Source organism: Camelus bactrianus, chromosome 5, assembly GCF_048773025.1.
Source record: "Camelus bactrianus isolate YW-2024 breed Bactrian camel chromosome 5, ASM4877302v1, whole genome shotgun sequence".
NCBI classification, from domain to species: domain Eukaryota; kingdom Metazoa; phylum Chordata; class Mammalia; order Artiodactyla; family Camelidae; genus Camelus; species Camelus bactrianus.
Genome location: NC_133543.1, coordinates 28,652,460 through 28,671,094, shown reverse-complemented (window position 1 = coordinate 28,671,094; position 18,635 = coordinate 28,652,460). Strand labels below are relative to the sequence as shown.

At 36.0% G+C, this 18,635-nt stretch overlaps 1 protein-coding gene across 1 annotated transcript in view; it reads left to right on the top strand.

The window, feature by feature from the left end:
- LRP1B (LDL receptor related protein 1B) overlaps window positions 1-18,635 on the top strand; it is a 1,597,029-nt gene that overhangs the window by 1,537,229 nt on the left and 41,165 nt on the right. The window lies entirely within an intron of this gene.

Genomic DNA, 18,635 nt, shown 5'->3' with positions numbered 1-18,635 from the left:
CTTATTACCAATGCTTTGCATTATTTATCTGATAAATTGTTTCCATTTCATTATTTTTTCAGGGGTTTTTCTCTTGCTCTTTCAATTGAGAGTAATTCCTCTCCCTTTTCACTTTGCTTAACTTTCTCTGTCTCTGTGAAGTATGTGAAACAATTACCCATTGCAGTCTTGAGGGTGTTCTTACGTGGGAATGTTCTTATACAGATTGTGTGTGCCCAGTGCCTTTGGTGGGAGAGCTGGATTTGTCCTTTATGCAAGTCATGTCTTTCCTCAGAGTGTGCTGGCAGCGGTTACCTCGATAAGGGGCAGGGCTGGAGACAGAGGGGCTTCACCTGGAGCCTGGTGTGAGGTGTAACTTTCCTTCTGCTCAGTGGACATATCTGCCCTATCAGGGGTGGAGTCTGACCCCAAGTTCCTGAAGCAAAAGCCATGAGGGTCGTCCTCGAGCTGCCTCAGTTTTAAGTGTGCTCTTTCCCCTCTTCCAGCACCAGGACTCTAGCCCCAGAGGGGAGGAACATCAAAGCAAGAGTGTCCCATGTGGGCCTTCAGCCCATTTCAGCCACAGACAGAGGTCCGAGCTGTCTCTGACACGCTGCTTGTGCAGGCATCAGCAATTGTTTCATTCTTTCTGCTCAGATGCAGCCTTGGGTCCAAGTCCTCTTTGTCCTTCACAGCCAGTCACTCCCCATATCCTCCATCCCCCCTGCCCTGCTGTGGAATTGCACTGCAGAGCGGGTGAGGCCCATGTGGACTCTCCGTGTATATGGGGTGTGGACTGTGGACATGGGACACAGTAGCCACTGTCAGAGATCTGGGCAGCTTCTGAAGCACTGCTTGAGTAAGTGCCAATAGTGGCCACTGCTGCCCGACCCAGACTCTGCCTGGGACCTGTGGCCACTGTGTCCCATGGTTGAGAATTTTCCCCCATTGTAACAGCCCCAGATTCAGTGCCACACTGTAACATGCAGTTAGCGGTGCTGGAGCGTTTGCTCAGCTTGGGCTGGGTGCACACAGAGGTTTCAGTCTGCCCTTTCCGCTCTGCCTTGGGGGCAAGCCAGCATGCACAAACTCCTCACTAGCAGAGCCCATGCTTCCCACAGCCTGTAAGTCCCAGTGGTTCTCCAACCGGCCAAGGGGGCTCACCTCCCCTGCATGGGACCCAAGGATGAGAGCACCTGATCCATGGCTCTCACTGCTCACTTCTCTAAAACACTCACTTCTTTTCTGTATAACTCAGCACATTAGAATGACCTTAACAGCTTTTACGAAATACAGTTTACTAAACATTAACTCCAAAGATTTTGATTCTGTTTGCCTGAAATAGGGCATTCATTTCATTTAAAGTTTTCCAGATTCTTCACATATATGACTGAGAATGAAGCCCACTTTCTAGATGATTTCAACTAATTGCATGGCTTTTACTGCCATTCAAATATGAATGATTCCAATTTTATATTTCCAGCTGAACCTGTCTCCTGAATTCCAGATGTTTATACCCAAATGTGTATTTGACTCCTTCACTTGTCTTTAAATTAATCTGATCTTCTCATCCAAAAATTTGTCTACCATAGTTTTCCCTATGTCTGTAAAGGGAAATATTCATTGTTCAGGTCCAAAAATCTTGAAGTTATTTTTGCTCCCTCAATTTCACACCCCACCTTTATTCTCACACTTACCTTTAAAACACCGGAATCTGGACACTTCTCACCACGTCTCTTCTCACTACCCTTCGGAAGCTGCTAGCATCTGTTACCTGGATTGTTACTAACTGATCTTCGTAATTCCTCTCTGCACCCTTCTGTATTTATTGTCAGAACAGCAGCCACAGTTGTATGTTTAATCCATTAAAAAAAAAAAAAAAACAGGTTTTCTGTCTCAATCACATTTACTGAGATCTTTCTACATCTAGGCACTCTTATAATTACTTCTTTTTTTCATTAACTATTAATCTGTTTAATCCTTTGAATAAAGTAGCTATCATTTTTATTCTCATTATACAGAGGAGACTACTAGGAAGGCATAAATAGCCTCCTGAAGATCACACAGTTACTAATCGAGAGCCAGGATTCAAGCTCATACAGTCCCACTCCAGGATCCACAGCCTAGGAGTTACTTAACACTCTGGTTCCCAGATTATATGGTATCATTGAGGACCTCACAGAGAGTGACCAGGGTCTCTGATCAATGTAGGAAGCAGATGGAACAACATGGACTCAAGCTATAGGTACTGACTTATTTGAGAATCAGAAACAATATTAAATAGTTTGCCTCTGATATTACAGCAGGAGGCCACTTCTGCAGCAAAGGGATTCAGTTTTAAATTGGTGTTTCCTTTCCTGTGTGGACATTCTCCTCATATTAGGCCAGCCTCTTCTTGACATGTAGAGATGCCACTGTTCTAATCCATTGCCCATTTCACATCATTCACCCAATGTATCTCTTAAACGATATGCATCACAGGCCAGCAGAGTTTATCTGGCAAATACCATCCATTATATGCACGTATCCCCCTCAGATGTTGCTCATATCCTCATCTCTCTCTCTACTCCTGCCTCTCAACGTAGCATGGTATTCTAACACAACCCCCATCCGCTAATTTATGGTTTTTTGTTGTTTTTTTTTTATCTTTTAGCTCCACCATTCTCACCACCCTGAATGATGTCCAGACAAATCAGGGACAATGCCAAATATGATCCTGCATAATACAAACCCTACTTAGTCTCCGAACTATTTTTGCAGACTCTCTTTTATTCAGATACAACCACACTGATCATGCTTCCTCATATATCGGCTTCTTTGGCATTGTAATTTTCTCATGCTATTCTCTTCCTTTGAAATGCACTTTCTCCAGATTTCTCCTCACTCTCATCTCTCAATGCCAAATGCTGTCTATCTGCCTCTGTTCAATTTAAACATCATTTCCTTTTTGAAGTTGTTCACAACCGCCCTCAGTTTGAATTAATCTCTCTCTTCTAAATTTTCAAGTCACTGCTTCTTTGTCTCTTTTTGGCTCTATTCACTTTTACCGAGTATTTAGTTGTGTGCATTCCTTCTGCTTGTCTGGGATGACCTCTTTGAGACCACACCCAACCATGACATTTGTTAGATAAACAAATGAGCAAATGCATAATCATAGATAAGTAAATGAAAGCAATTTGGAGACAAGGTAGTAAAAGAATAATCAGTTTATTGCACAAAAGCTACATTTCATCAGGGTATGACCACCTGGTATTTCTGTGTGGAGCTGCTTCTCAGTTCCCAGTTGGTCCATCCTCATGGATCATGTCTTTTTGTTGTTGTTGTTGTTTAATTTGAGGCATCACCATACTTGATTTTTTTTTTCTTGAACTAAGTTAAAAAAAAATACTGTGCCCATCATTGTAATGATTTGTGTTCTTAAAAAGAATAAATTCAGTTAGCTTCTATTTTAATTGGCAACTTAATAGAATCACACCTGATGCATTATAAAAGGCTGCATTATAATTTTATTATCAATCACTATTAGCAGTCAGAGCACTTCTCACCTTTTACAGCAAAGCACTTATTAAAATTAACCAATTTAATCCTTAGGCACAGGTTAAGTAACTTGCTCAGGGTCCCAGAATAGTCATAGTCAGAATTGGACCCCAGGAGTTGTTGATCAAGATATCAACAGACATTCCTGCAGTATGTTGATGCTGTTCTTTGGCAGCAAAATAAGTCTGTGGACAGTGTCGTTAATTTGCAGCCTTGTGGGTCTGACTCCAAAGTGCTTCTCCTGATATATTTTCCTGTCATTAACATCCTGCCCATTCTAGCCCCATCTTTTTAGACTCACTATGAGAACATTCAAAGCTCAGGTGGTACAAAGTCTCAACCTGGTCTTTTCAAGTTTCTCCTCCATTGAAAAGAGGTGTTAATATTATTTTAATCTTGAGTTGATTAAGACTATGGCCAGCCCAAGCAGAAGAGACCAAAGGACTTTAATAAAGACCAGGAAAATAGAATAGAATCTTTCAGTTGCCTCCTTTCATTTGAAGGTCAACTAGAACCAACTCTTGAACTCCAAGAAAGGACCGTGACTTAAAAGTGACATTACCCAGTAAGACTAGCTATTTGCAGATTCTTGGAACATTCCCACCTAGAGTGTCAAAGCGTTCCCAGTTCTTTTCTCTTGGTGAGAAGATCGGCATTGCCTTCATTCTGGCCCTTATCTTTTGCCTGGGTTTTTATAACACATTCCCTTATGTACCATTTCTTCCAACCTTGGAACCTAGTTCATTATCTCCAAAGTGTACCCCCTGAATTGATCATACCTTTTTCTTTACACACAGTATCCTGAGTGTCTGTCCAGTCTAGGTCCCCCACTTTGTCCTCTTAACTTCCCTTTGCTCCAGGACCTTCAGCACTTCTCTTCAGCGCTTTCCCTCTGTATGATCATCATTCATATTCCTGACTCTCCCCTGCTAGAATATGAAACAGGCCATGGCGTCTTGCATACCCATCAATCTTGGGAGTTAACTCACTGCCTGGACTTGGTCTGTGAGTGAGTGTAAACCGAGGAGAAGGATTCTGTTTCCAGCCTGCTAAGCCCAGTTTTTTTGATTTTTGTTTTTGTTTTTCTTGTTCTCTGACAAGATTCCGCTGAAAAGGCAGAACCAGGGTTCTGGGCCAGCTTTACTTACCAGCTCATTAGCATTTACACTCTATCCAAACTTTGTGCTTTTGTTTTAAGATTGAAAAATACAGTTGAAAAAAATAGAATTAGGTTTAAATTAGTGTGTGTGAAGGAAAATAAATACATTTCTTTTTCATGTGACCAGGATAGAGAATAGTGAGCTAAGGGTTAGATAATGTAATAACACTAACTTTTTTACTCTAAATATCTTAGAAAGAATTGTCAATTATAAAAATATTGTTGAAGATAATTTTGATACAGTAATAAAACTAGAAATACTGAAAAAAGATTAAAAAAAAATTTTTACATAGATTTTTATAATGTATCTTTATTTAAAGGAAATATAAAAAATAATGAAGGAATAGTTTCAGGGAAATGTGCTTAAGTGAAAAGTAATTTATTGGAAACTGAGGTAAATCTAAGAAGATAGTATGTCATATGTGAGTCAAAGTACCTATTCTGATCATTAAAATTTGTTTTTTCTATTGATACATATTATAGAACACTTATGGTTATCATTTTTTGTTCTAGGCACTAGGAATACATCAGTATAAAAGTTCTTTTGAAAACACTTGCCCTGTTTTGGTGAATAAAAAAACCAGATAATATATCTTTTCAGATTAAAAGCCAGACAAAGCCAAGATTTATCTGCATTCTTGGCTTTTTAATCCCAGAAAGAACAAAGCTTTAGGATCTGGCCCTCTAGACTTTCTTTTGTTTGTTTCAGTTGAAAAAACAAAAGCAGTCCTTAATGTGAAGGGCTCCAGGGCACCAGTGGGCCTCTTGATCAGGGGCCAGGTGGTCTGCCCGACGCCTGGCCATGTTCACAGGGTTTTGCCCCGTGCCAAGCTGTGCTGTGTAGCTGCAGCAAAGGCAGAGATTCCTGAGCCTTGTGCACAAATGGCTTATGTATATAATCAAAAAAAATGATTAGTCAGAGATGAAAAATGGACTTTATTCCATACCATTTAGAAGCATACTTTATACTACTGTGTACAATTACGTTTCAAATTCCAATGTGTTTATAAAGTTAATTATATATAAACTTTTATTTCAGTGTCATGTAACTTATAGTTTTAATATAATTATGTTTTAATAATTAACTTTTACTAATTACATTTCATAATTTCAGTAGGTATAACTAAAAAAATAAAGAATGCTAATTACTTTTGCTGGCATCATAGTAGCAACTTTCCTCTGTGCCAGCCTCACTTCATTTTGAGATAACTTTAATCTCACAATACACTTGAAGCAGTACCTCACCTGTTATCATGCCGAGCTTAGATGATTTCATTTTCCACTTTTATACCACATTAGCCCTACCAGCAGGTATGTACCCTTCTTTTTCCAACGTAAGGAAGACCGAATATACAAAGTAATATGAAGGACTATGAAAAACAGCCTTAGAACTGCCAAATTGAATGTTGAGGATAACCTATTACACAAATAATGGCTAATAACTGTCCAAAGAAGGATGTAGGGATTTATATTGAAATAAACTAAACATGCCCGGTTGGGAACCCTCAAAAAAAAGAAAAGAAAAGCTATTATTTTATATGAATAGAAGCCACCTGTGAGTGTGATTCTGCTGTACTTGGTGTTAAGTAAACTGAATAGATTAATAAATAATTATCTATAGACAGAATTGGATATTTGAAAACAATATAGTACATAAATCATGCACAAAAACACAGATTGAAAAAAAAATGTTTACTTGGGTCTTACCTCAAACCAAGCAGATTGTTTCTAGTTACATAAATCTGCTAACATTATTTTTTAAATAATTATAGCAAATGTAAATTTAAGAGTAATTTTAAAACAAAGTGCTTTATATCAGATTTGGAGTGTCGACTGACATGTTCAGAAAAAATGTCATGAATCAGGAATCTTTAAATGCTTTAAATATAAAACAACCAAATAAAATTTCTATCTTAGAGTTAATATGATAACCTTCATGTTTAACTACTAAAGATTTTATCACTATAAACTGCTATTATTATTCTGTTTCATGCAAAACAGAACCCTTTTTGGTAATTGGTAATTAATATTCTCATAGAAACAATTTTGTGTTTATCTTGATTATTGATAAAAACGGCAAGTGTCAATATGCCATCAACAGTTCTCAAGGTAAGAAAAAAAAATTCTCCAAATCTTTAACTTACAGCTTCTGAGTCCCAGAATGCAATAAACCTAAAGAAGGAAGTAAGATTTATAATTTATCCTATGATTGTATAACTCATCAGGTAAAGAAGAGGATAACTTAAATCAAAACAGTGCATTCATAACTTAATTGTTCAGTTTCATTCTCATGAATGCAAAAATATAATTATCATAAAGTTTGATTTAAATAAATGAATATATATTAAGATCCATTATTTTCTAACAAATGAAGTAACATTAAAAAGAACAAAGTTAAATAAAAAGGGACTCCCAGAGATAGCCAATAATTTCTCACAATATAGGTGCTTAATTATATGGGAATGAACAATTATTAGGAAAGCCCGCTTATTGGAGATTGCCACTAAAGAATCAGATACATCCTAAGTATAGGACGCACTGAAAAACAGAAAGTCACTTGGCTCAGAATATAATTGAGAAATCAGTCCATAGTCCAAGCAGCTAATTTTGAATTTTTAGACCTGCATTACCATTTGAAGATTCATGACTAAATCTATGATAGTAATATGATCTAGTTTTCAGTTTGATGAAGTAATTTGCACTTATTTATTAGTGTTAAGAACTCAGAAAAATCTATATTATAATGATGTGAGGGAAAACTTTCCTTGAACGTCAGTGATATAAATAATCAACATAGCAGCAGAAACAAACGAACTGGTGTGGATATGACCATGTAATAAATGGCACCTCGTTTAACTGAGTACTCAAAAACTCAGGTTACTTCTGTGGTACCTTCCAGATCATGAATAACTAGACTCAAGTAGAATTTTTAAATTCCTGGTTTCAGTGCTCCTTAAATTGAAAGGTAGTGTAGGCTTCTGATTCTTTTAAGAATCTCTTGTCTAAGTAAAACAAATAAATCTTTTTGCATAGAATTTCAGTGGGTTTCTGGGGCTTCATTGATTACACACTTTAAGTTCACTGGAATCTATCAAGCTGGAATCCAGATTTTAGGAAGAAGTATTGGGGTTTAGAGGTGATGAAATGGAATTAAAATAGTCTTCCAGAATTATTTAAAATTACATAAAGTATAAATTTGTAGACTAACAAATAGTATTCTACAACTTTGCATTTTCACATTATTTTCATTATCACAGGTGAAACTCAGTTACATGATTTGCAAAAACTGATAACAATTATAACCATCTGCTTCTCAGAGTTGTGAATTTCAAGACAGACAATCTATAAAAAAGTTTCTTTTAAATTTTAAAATCAAATGCAAATATTTATTTTTAATTTTAATTGTTGAGTGCCTATCGTGTATAATATTTAATATGAATCATAATATATATTTTAGGTAAGTTATATTCAGGTAATATGTAATTTGAATAAATAAAAATGAATTTCTTAATTTTAGGGCATTCATGCATATGATTCAAGATTTTTTAAAAAATAATTTCTGTAATGATCCATGAATTTAGAGTAAATATAGAGTTACATGAATGTAAATAAATAAGACCATTAAAGAAAACAGTCTCTTTAATAGAGTTACTCGCTCAAACAGGTAAAGCTATGACTACAAAATGAAACCTATTGGAAGCTGAAAAGTTTCACCTCATTCTATGGAGTGTCCATTTCTGGGAGTTTGGCAGGTCCCGTCTTCCATTTACATGGCAGTCTGGAGCATCTGGTAGTTGGGTCACTGATCCAGCAGCTCAGTGTGTTTTATGCAGGCATCAGATATTCAGGGACCCTTTTACTGGGACTTGTAGGCATCTATCTTTGCTTTCCATCTGATTTTCCTCCTTTATCTCCCACCTTCCTCTCCCCATCTGAACACACATGTACACTCCTGCCAAACTTCAGTTAGTTTCAGGAGTGGGTAAAACTGATCTTGATTGATTCTATATCTGCATAACTTTATAACTGCCTTTAAGGTTTTAAAACTAACAAAAAAAATCAGCAGTATAATTCTTGTTCTCTGCTTTCTGAATTGCTCTGCTTTCCAAGGGGCAGTGCTCATTCATTAATTCAACAGATATTAATAGAGCATCTAATACATGCCAGCCACTGAGGCTTGATTTAGTCGTCTGTTCTCCTAGTACACTTTAGTATTTATAAATAGTATGCAAACATACATCAGGTAGTGAGAAATGAGATGATGAAAAATAAGGCAGGCTAAATTATGACCCTAATACTGTTTGAATAAAGAAAAGAATCAGGGGGCTATAGAAACTAAAACATACTAGTTACTATATCAAAAATGTATTTCTATGATCTCTTTTTGTACACTGGATACATAAAAGAGCAATGACTTAATCTCATTGCCTTAGGGTTGAAACAATTTGCAAGGATGTTTTTGAAGAACAGTAATCTTTCTAAATAAAAACTGTGTTGGATTAAATATTTTTATTTATTAATTACGGTAACTCAATGCATACTTCTTTCTAATCATGTTAACATTTAAGTGCTACTAATTAACAATAAAATTCATGATTTTCTGTAACCTTTGAATTATTATATAAGTAGAAAGCTGATTTTGTATATAAATAATCTGTTTTACTTCTGCACAGCTGACCTAAAAGGAAACTTGTGCATTTGACCAGGGGAAATCTTTTATAGTTTGCTACACATTACTCTGCCAGATGACCTTTTTAAGATAATTTTCTCAATATTTTAGTGAACTCTGATTAAATAGTCACCACTTCTATATCATCTGCTATTTCTCTTCTTGTTATCACACCAGTGTGAAAACTTCTCTCTGTATATCTGTATCAATATTGACATATTGAAATGGAGAGATACATATATTATGTGTTTTGCAAGATAACACACTGAAGGAGAACTAGGAGGACATTACCCATAAGTATATCGGAAATTATTACTTTAACATTTAGATTTGAAATGAGTAGCTTGGAAGAAAGAAGAAAGTAAGGATGAAAGGATGAAAAGGAGAAGAGAAAGTGAGAGAAAGAAAAAATATGCATATGGGAACTGCATGGGTTAGTCGAGGATGGCAACCCCTTCTCCCAGTGTGAGCGAGAACTTCCCTGCCCTCTACTCTGGCTACAACATGATGACAGTAACTTTCTACAAGAAACCCCCATCTGAGATGATCTTTTCCATGGTCACCTCCTATCAAGCATTCTTCACCTCTCATTTCTCCATGAAACTCTTTCTAGCTTTCTATTAATAAGTCATTACTTTGCGCTCTGAATTGTCTTTAAAAAATAGTTCCTTGTATTGATTAACTAAAATATTTTCTTGATCTTGATTTTTTTTTTCCCAACCATGTTAGCCTTGAGGTTCTGTCAAAGTAGAGGTACTCATCTGAGGGCATGGGTAGTATTAATACAAGAGTCTACTGTTAACATAGTAGACATTAATAAATTTTATTAGACTGCAATTCATTGAACCTTAGCCCTACTCAGTGTCCTGATGAAGAAATTAGGACGTAAACGTGGTAAATGGTTTGTTTATGGTGCGAGGGTTCCTCCCTATATACGTATGTTTCATTTTCATTCTGTTTTTAAGCCACCATATGCTTATTCACTTCCTTGGTTTTGAGTTAGTTAGCCTCATCTGATAAATCGCATTCAGCTGTCATCTGCAAGTCAACTTGCTTACAAGTGTCTCAAATGACTCTCTACTACTTTATAGTTACTTTCTAAAATCTTTTATAGCTGTAATTTTTTAACAATATAAACTTGCTTATCTATTTTATATATATATATATATATATATATATATATATATATATATATATATATATATATATATATATACCATTCAGTATCTGCAAATCTCCAACTCCCAGTTTATCCCTTCCCACTCCCCTCCCCCATGGCAACCACAAGTCTGCATTCTATGTCTGTGAGTCTGTTTCTGTTTTATATATAAGTTCATTTGTCTTTTTTTGGAATGCTTTAAAAATAAGAGGAATACTCAACCCAGAACATTGTTTATAAACAACTTATACTGGTTTCTCTGATATTTGAAAAAACATTGCCATTATAGTTTTATGAGTTCATTTTTGACTGTTGCTAAAATTATTGATACCATCATTGTTAATATGCATTTTGAAACAGCAGTCTGTTGACAATTTAAATGCTGGTACTTTTAAAATCCCATCCATTATGTCTCACTCAAATCAAAGTTTTAAAAACTTGGCATTCTGAATTTTGTATTTTCCTTCTACTTGGATACTCAGAGATGGCACGGTTTGCTTAGAATAGATTTTATTCTTTTAAATTTTGCATTTTTCTCTATAAAAATATTTGGGATATACTTCTATTTTTAGTAATAAATTAGAAAATGCTAATTTTCTTAGACATGATTTCCTGATGAAAATTTATCAGCTCTAATCAGAGTTTTGTACACATTTTTTCCCTAGTGAATATTTAATTGGCATACCTGGATTCAGTGTTTGCTTACTTTATTAAACTCAGCTCTGAAATTGGAAGATATATTTAGGACTGTGCAATAACTTTAATTATTTAAATGTCTTAGGATGTCTAAAACATTTGAGGAATGTGAAGAATACATTCTAGTATGTCTTACATTTCTTTTTGTTTCTTACTATGATCTTTTGAAGACAATAATCATAAAATTCTAAGCAAATTTATATGTTACTTTATCTCTTTGCCTCCTAAACCATGATAGATGAAAAATTGACTCTATAGAAGGAAAGGCCACAATCACTCTTCTTAACATTTTAAAGAATCTTGAAACTTTTCCTGAAAACCTAAGTGTTCTCATCTTAAATTAGATGTCAGTAAATGGTGACACTCAGGCATATCTTACTTTGTGATTTGTGGCTGTTATTTTGGTTTCTTATTTGTCTGGAGGGACTCAGAGCTAACCCTGCCTGGTACTGAATCGATCACGTGGATAGTTAGGTATTCCCTTCAAGGAAGATAGTCCAGTGCTGCAAACCAGTTATCAGTGGTTGGAGAGGCATATACTCAGCTTGGGTTAGGGTGGGAGGCTGCAGATGGCATGTGAAATGCGAACGTTTGGAGGAGAAGTAGGAGTCCACACGGAGTTCCTGAGCTCTGAGTGTGCAGGTCATGGGAGCATCAGGTAAGCTCTCATGGGCCTTCCTGCTACTTCAGGGTCTGTTAATATCTGACTGATGGTTGCACCCTCAGATATCTATGTAGATGGAGCCCTGTTCAGTTTTATACCCCCGAGGGAAAAAGAACACCAAAGATATTCAAAATTACTTTCTGGACTTTTTTTTTCCCTAAGCACATATGTAATTAAATTAGAAAAATAAGAGCTTATTCTCTAGAGTTAGGCTTATTGAGGTTTGAATTTCAGCCCTCTTGCTTATTCTTGTGTCATCTTTGGCAAATTACTTAACTTCTCTGTACCTCAGTGTAATCACCTGTAAAACGAGGATAATACCACATAATGCTGAGACTAAAACAAATACATATGTCTGGCATGTAGAAGAGAGCTAAGAACAAGTGTTTATCATCATCATAACCATCATTTCCATCATTTTACTCAAAGCAGGCTGTAGCTGGGCTTTTGTTGAGGATGGATGGGTGAGGAGGGATTCATGACATAATTTAGGCATGTTTAGTAATACTGCCTCTCTTCAAAGATGGCCCAAGGGCACCTTGGAGACATTAGTCAGGTAACTCCGATGAGGTCACATTGTTAGCTAGAGGAAGGACTAAATTTAACCTCCAAGTCCCTCATCCTGGCCAATGATTTTCTTTCTTTTTATTATGTCACCCTAGTGTAAGTATTCATCAAAAATTTATAAAATACTGTTGTTGGCTCTTCTGGAAATCCTTCTGCCTTTTATACATACATGGAAGCAACCATAAACCTCCCCACAGGGAGAATATTAGCAAAAGTCATAGAACCTACTGCTCCTGAGACACGATTAAATAACAGTGAAGGTGGAGGGTGACTTGAACTGAAACCGGAGCTCGGTTGTAGAATGCCAGGGGTATGTGCTGTGGATTTACTTAGTCTGTATGAAAGTAACCCCATCTTACTTTTAATTTATTATTGTGTGTATGTGTGTATGGTCTTAAATTATCAAATGCTTACTTAAATTACGAAACTTAAAGCCAATTCACATATTTTTTAAAGGCCAGGTCAAAATTCAGTGAAGGAGAACAACGGATGTACACATATGTGATTGTATAATTTAGTCTCCCCTGTATGACCGTTCTGGATCACCAATTAAAGGCCCTCCAGGTTCCCCATTATTCTTACTGAGTATCTTCAGCTCCCGTTCGGGTGGTGTATTTCGGTTTGGTTTTCTTCTCTTCAAATAAATTTCACACTTCGCTAACTATTATGATGTGAATAGCCCAGTTGCAAATATGGGTTAATAGCTAAATGGTCTTGGCAATTACTTTTCAATAGAAAGAAATATTTGGGAAAGAAGTTAAATGCGACTAGAGATTTTATAGGCATCTGGCTCTCCATGCATATTCATAAACCTGTATGTTTACCCATACATGCACATTTTTATGCAGTCTATTAAGATACTCTAAAAATATTAAAGGAAAAAGTATTGCTTTGTATTTCTGGCAGCTTAAAAAGGAAAAAGAAAAAGAGAGAGAAAGAGAGAGTGCAATAATAATCTCCCTTGAAAATTACTCCATTTCTGTTGCAGAAAATAGCCATTCACTTACTCTCCAGTTACTATCTGCCTAATTATCATATGAATACTCTGTAATTATATATCCATCGCTGTCCTTTAGATTGCATGTTTGTGTTTGTGCTACTATGCAGTTCTTAGTGTAATTACCCTACAGAGGTTATAACAATTTTTATATTGTGACTATAAAGTGTTACATAATTTCATGGTAATCTCTACTTTCTTAGCACAGATTAATTACATTTCATTATTGCTCCTTCTTATCATATGCAGAACATCTCAATTGTTATGCCATTCAGGTCACTAAAATGTTCAAAACTGACGAGATGGAGTGTTCCATAGAAAGGAAGATTGTGTTGATAGTTACGTATGTTGGCTCTTGCCACAGTGGACATTATTCAGATCAATTTTAGTTGCTTTTTCCTTCTGGTGTTAACCTTTCAGTTGGGTTGTCAGCTCTCTGAGAGCTGGTGTCCTGTCTTGTATTTCAGGTCTCTTCTCACAGCTCGCAGTATACAGTTAGGAACATGCATGTCCTCAGCAAATAATCAATTACACACCCACCACTTCCATTTTATCGTCACAGCTAAATTACTTATGTTGTTCATAATTAGATTAACTCTATTGTTCCACCTGCTTTCATTTCCCTAAATTCCAGACTGTCCCTGTTGGACACTGATTGGCCAGGCTGACTAGACTCTCATCTTCAGTCTTCAGTCCCCATCTTCTACGTTCAACCCTTCCCTAGTTCACCCTCTTTAACAAAACGCCTCCTGTCACCTATGTTCTCTTCTAACCTATCCCCTTTTGGTCTAAAACAGTTTTTTTTCCTTTCTCTCAGTTCCAAAATTTATTAAGTTACACTTAAAATTTGAAGAAAAAAAGATGGTTGTTTCTGTTGTGGGAAAGAGGGGTGTGTGTGTTTGTGTCTATGTCAATGTGCCCAAAATTGAAGATGGTCCCTTTGTGGCACACCTTGGTGTTAACCAACCACCAACATTCCTAACTCTCTTTTCCTTTGGGAGGAAGTAAGTCTTTTTATTTAGATTTGTCTACTGCTTCATAACCAGTAACATTTCACTTAGTCAAAGCTGAAATAGGAAAAAAGGCAGAAGGCTATGGAACTTCTGTGAAGGTATGTTCACACAAATGATTGATGGTCGTAGTGACAGATGAGTCACTCGTGAAAATACCAATATATTTTATTTAAGAAAATGCAGATCTACCTTATAAAAAGATTACTTTCAAAAATTGTTTCAAAGCAATTTTGATGCTTAAGTGGTAACCTGCATGGGGTAATCATTTTCAGTAGTCTGGGATAAGGAAACTGTTCTTCCCATGATGATTAAACTTCTTTCTTCATTTCTGAGCTTTTTAGAGATGACTCCTTTGAATCAAAGTGAACAATTTCATACCAGAGGATCCCGCTCATACAGCATTCTTCTTCATACCTTGCTGTGTGTCTGCTGAACTGGGTAGTGCTAATGAACGATTCCTTTTATTAAATAAATAACTTAGGCTTTAAATATGAGTGTGTAGTAATTATTTGAGCATATCTATAGAGAGAAGACACTCATCAAAATACGGCATATATTTATACAAGTTTTACATGAATGCTTTTAATTCAGAGTGGATTATAGTTGAGAAGAGAATGAGAGGGAAATTAGGTAGCCTTCCTATGACTTATTACACGTTTCTCTTAAGATACTGAGACAATTGCAAAGAACATGGACTTCAGTTGAATCTTCCAATTTAGAAATAGGCAGCATCTGAAGGAAAACCAATAAAATGCACCTAAGCCATGAATAAAAAAGAAGTAAGCAGCACTATCAGATATTTCAAACTCTTTCCCAGCATTGCATATAGCATCTAACATGATTAAACTTGAAAAAACAGAGCACTTGAAGGAATTATTTTGCTTTCCAGTATACAAGTATCCAATGCTATGTGATGGTTTAAATATCAGATGCTAAACTCCCCTATTAAGTAAGATCTACATTCTCCTTTGTTCAGGAATCTTTTAGTTGTAATTGAGTAAATAGGGAAGATTTAAAGACAAAGAGAGAGAGGGAGAAGGAGAAAAAGAAAGAAAGACGGAAGGAAGAGGGAGAGAGGGAGGTGGGAGGGAGGAAGAGAATATACATTCAAAGGATTGGGCCCTAGAAATGCTAACAATGATGCCCCAAACAACCCAGCCAAACATATAATTCAGCAACTTCTACATGCTCCACATCTTAAGCTTAATAGTGAGAGAGAGTCAGAAAATGTTTCTGGGTAGGCACTGGGAAGCCACTCTGGCAGGGCTGTAGTATAGTGAGCAACTCCCTGTCCCTGAACTTCAATTTAGCACAGAGTGCTAAGCATGCAAACTGGGGAAATGAAATGTCTTCCATTTGAATATCTGTAGAGAAAGAGTTCTGAGCTTACAGTGATTTCTGTGTTTTTTTAGGAAGGAGAGCATGGCATGGCTTAATGGCATGCAATTTAGAATTATTCAACTGTAAATTCTAATATCTGTTTATTTCATAATTTTACCCCAAACATTTCTTTTATATTATTTGGATTCTATTTTCAGGCCATGAGGCCAATCAACTGCGTGGAATAACGTACAACTGCTTCAAAAAATATATTAAAAGCATTAAAGGGTGGAGAATTTCCTTTAAAGCATAAAAAATGGACCATGAATTCCTTTTAAAAATACTGTAAAGAGGAAAACTACCAGCCAATTTAGCAAATTAACTAGAATTTATAAAATATTCTCATTGTAGCTTATATGCCATTAAGTTAAAAAAAAAAAACTTTCTATGGAAGCATAATATGCATAAAAAGGTTTAAAATCACAAGTATACATTTCAACAAATTATCCCCAGGTGTACACACCAGCGTAGACCGACATTCAGGTCAAGAATAAACGTTATAACTACCTCAGATGTTACCTCATGTTCTCTATAACCGTCTCTTCCCTTCTCAAAAATAACTTTTTGACTTTTAAAATCATAGGTTAGTTCTGCCTTTTGAACTTTACATAAATAAAAAGTAGTCTATATATTTTTGTGTCCAGCTTTTTTCTCTCTCAGTATTATTTTTGTGAGAGTCATCCATGTTGTTGCTTATAACTGCAATGTGTTCATTTTTCGTTTACCTCTTTATATATAAGTACACATGTATGACCATATATATGAACCACAGCTTATCCGTTCTTCTTGTGATGGATATTTGGATTATTTTCCATTTTTGGCTATTTCTAAAAAGGTTACTGTGCATGTTGTGTACATGTTTTTTGTACACATGTGTGCTTTTCTCTTGCATATACAGTGTATTAAGAGTAAAAATGCCAGGTCATAAGGCATGGATACATTCAAATTCAGTAGACATTGTCAATTGTTTCCCAAATTGGGTGAACCAATTTACATGTCCACTATAGTGTACATGAGTTTCAGCTACTTGTTGTCAATTTGGGGCTTGTGCAACGGTATTTCTTTGGGGTGTTAATTTGTGTTTCCTTGATTACTAATGAGTTACGCATATTTTCGTATCTTTCTAATCTTAGCCTAAAACAGATTTAACTTATGCACCAAAATTTCTTATAATTAATAAATTGTTAAGTTTTTTTTTTTACTTTGCCCTTTGGCACTCTAGGTAAGTGCACACTGTTCCTTGCTGTGGTGAGGTATATGCCAATCACCAACCCTCAGAATGGGAACCCAGTTTTTTCTAGTTTCTCAGGGCTTCTCAGTGATGTGGTTATAAAAACAAATTGGCCCAAAATTTTAGGTTGAAAGTTACATTTTAATTAGGGTTCACAAAGTTAGTCAAGAAATAAGCTACTTTAGTCAAGTCAAATCCACTTATAACATTAGACAATGTTGTCCCTTTGCTAATCAGTAAAATTGTTTTCAGATTTCTTACATCCCCTAGTTTCTAAATTCTAGTTCCTCAGCCAGGCCCATGCAGATCACCTGGGCCCCATACCTGCTCTGTGGATTGGCATCTAGGGGTGGTGGTGGGCTACAGGGAAAGGCACTGAAATTTGCATTTGCAGATAAGTCACCTGCATGAGTCTAATGAGTCATCCACTATGGAAGGATTTCATAATATGAAGATCTTGGAAAGATACATCAGCTGACCTCTATGTCCCATCAGACAAAAGAACCAGGGCTAAAGGATGAAATTTAAAGTCATTAGAGACAATATTAAGAGTTCTCTGTCAATAAGTCGTATCTAACAACCTAAGGAAAGTTGTTCTCTAAAGATTTCTGCATCAAATAAGAGATGGTATCAGATAATCATATAGGCTGCTGCTAATACATTCTACATAGATAAACACAGAATTGTGCTGTGTACACTCTACCTGCCAAGCCTAGGACAACTGCAAGTAGATATCATAATAGACAGATACTAACGCTGACTTAATTTTTACATCTCCAAGTCTCTCACCTTTTGAAAGTGCTACTTTTCTTAAATATAGCCAAAACCCTTAATAGACTTAAGCACTGAATCTCAATGAGGGTACTTGGCATAACGCAATGGCAAGCATAAGAACGCCTGAAATAAATTTCCATAAACATGAAGCAGGCTTGTCAATAAATTTAAGTTCTGTCTGATTTAATAAGGGGCTAGATAAGTATATAAACATGAAAATTGTAAATTATGTTTTAATTTTTCTCACCCACTGTAATTGTCTTACAGCAGGTTAAAGTTTATAAATTGTGATTTTTGTCTCAGCTAATCTCATTTAACATCGCTGCACAGTTAGATAGCTAAATGGAAACTGCAGCTTGTAAACACAAAGTGTGGAACCAATATAATCAGTCCTTCTGCTTAAGATGATTTCTATTATAAATTTCAATATTTTGAATGTGGTAACTTTGCATATATTGATATGGAAACATACATAAAGACTTGATTGTTTATCACAAGAGTGAGGCAGAATGTCCAATTACAAAGTCAGTGTGGTTATTATATTATTAAATGCTCTTTGCTTTGTTACTCATGTTCAAGAGGTATAGAAATATTTGAGGAAGTCTTCCTTTGTAGCTGAGAAAATGGTCAGTAATGCTCAGTAAGAAATGTCTTTCAGAGCAAAGAGCTCAGACTACAGGGAGGTTTTCCCTCTGACTGGAGGTGAGGTTGGGTTCTCACCTAAATAGGGGACAATAGCCTAGACTTCTGTTATCACTTCCCACCCGTGATGGATCAGTTAGTCTTCCAGTCTGCCTTTCTCCTGGAATT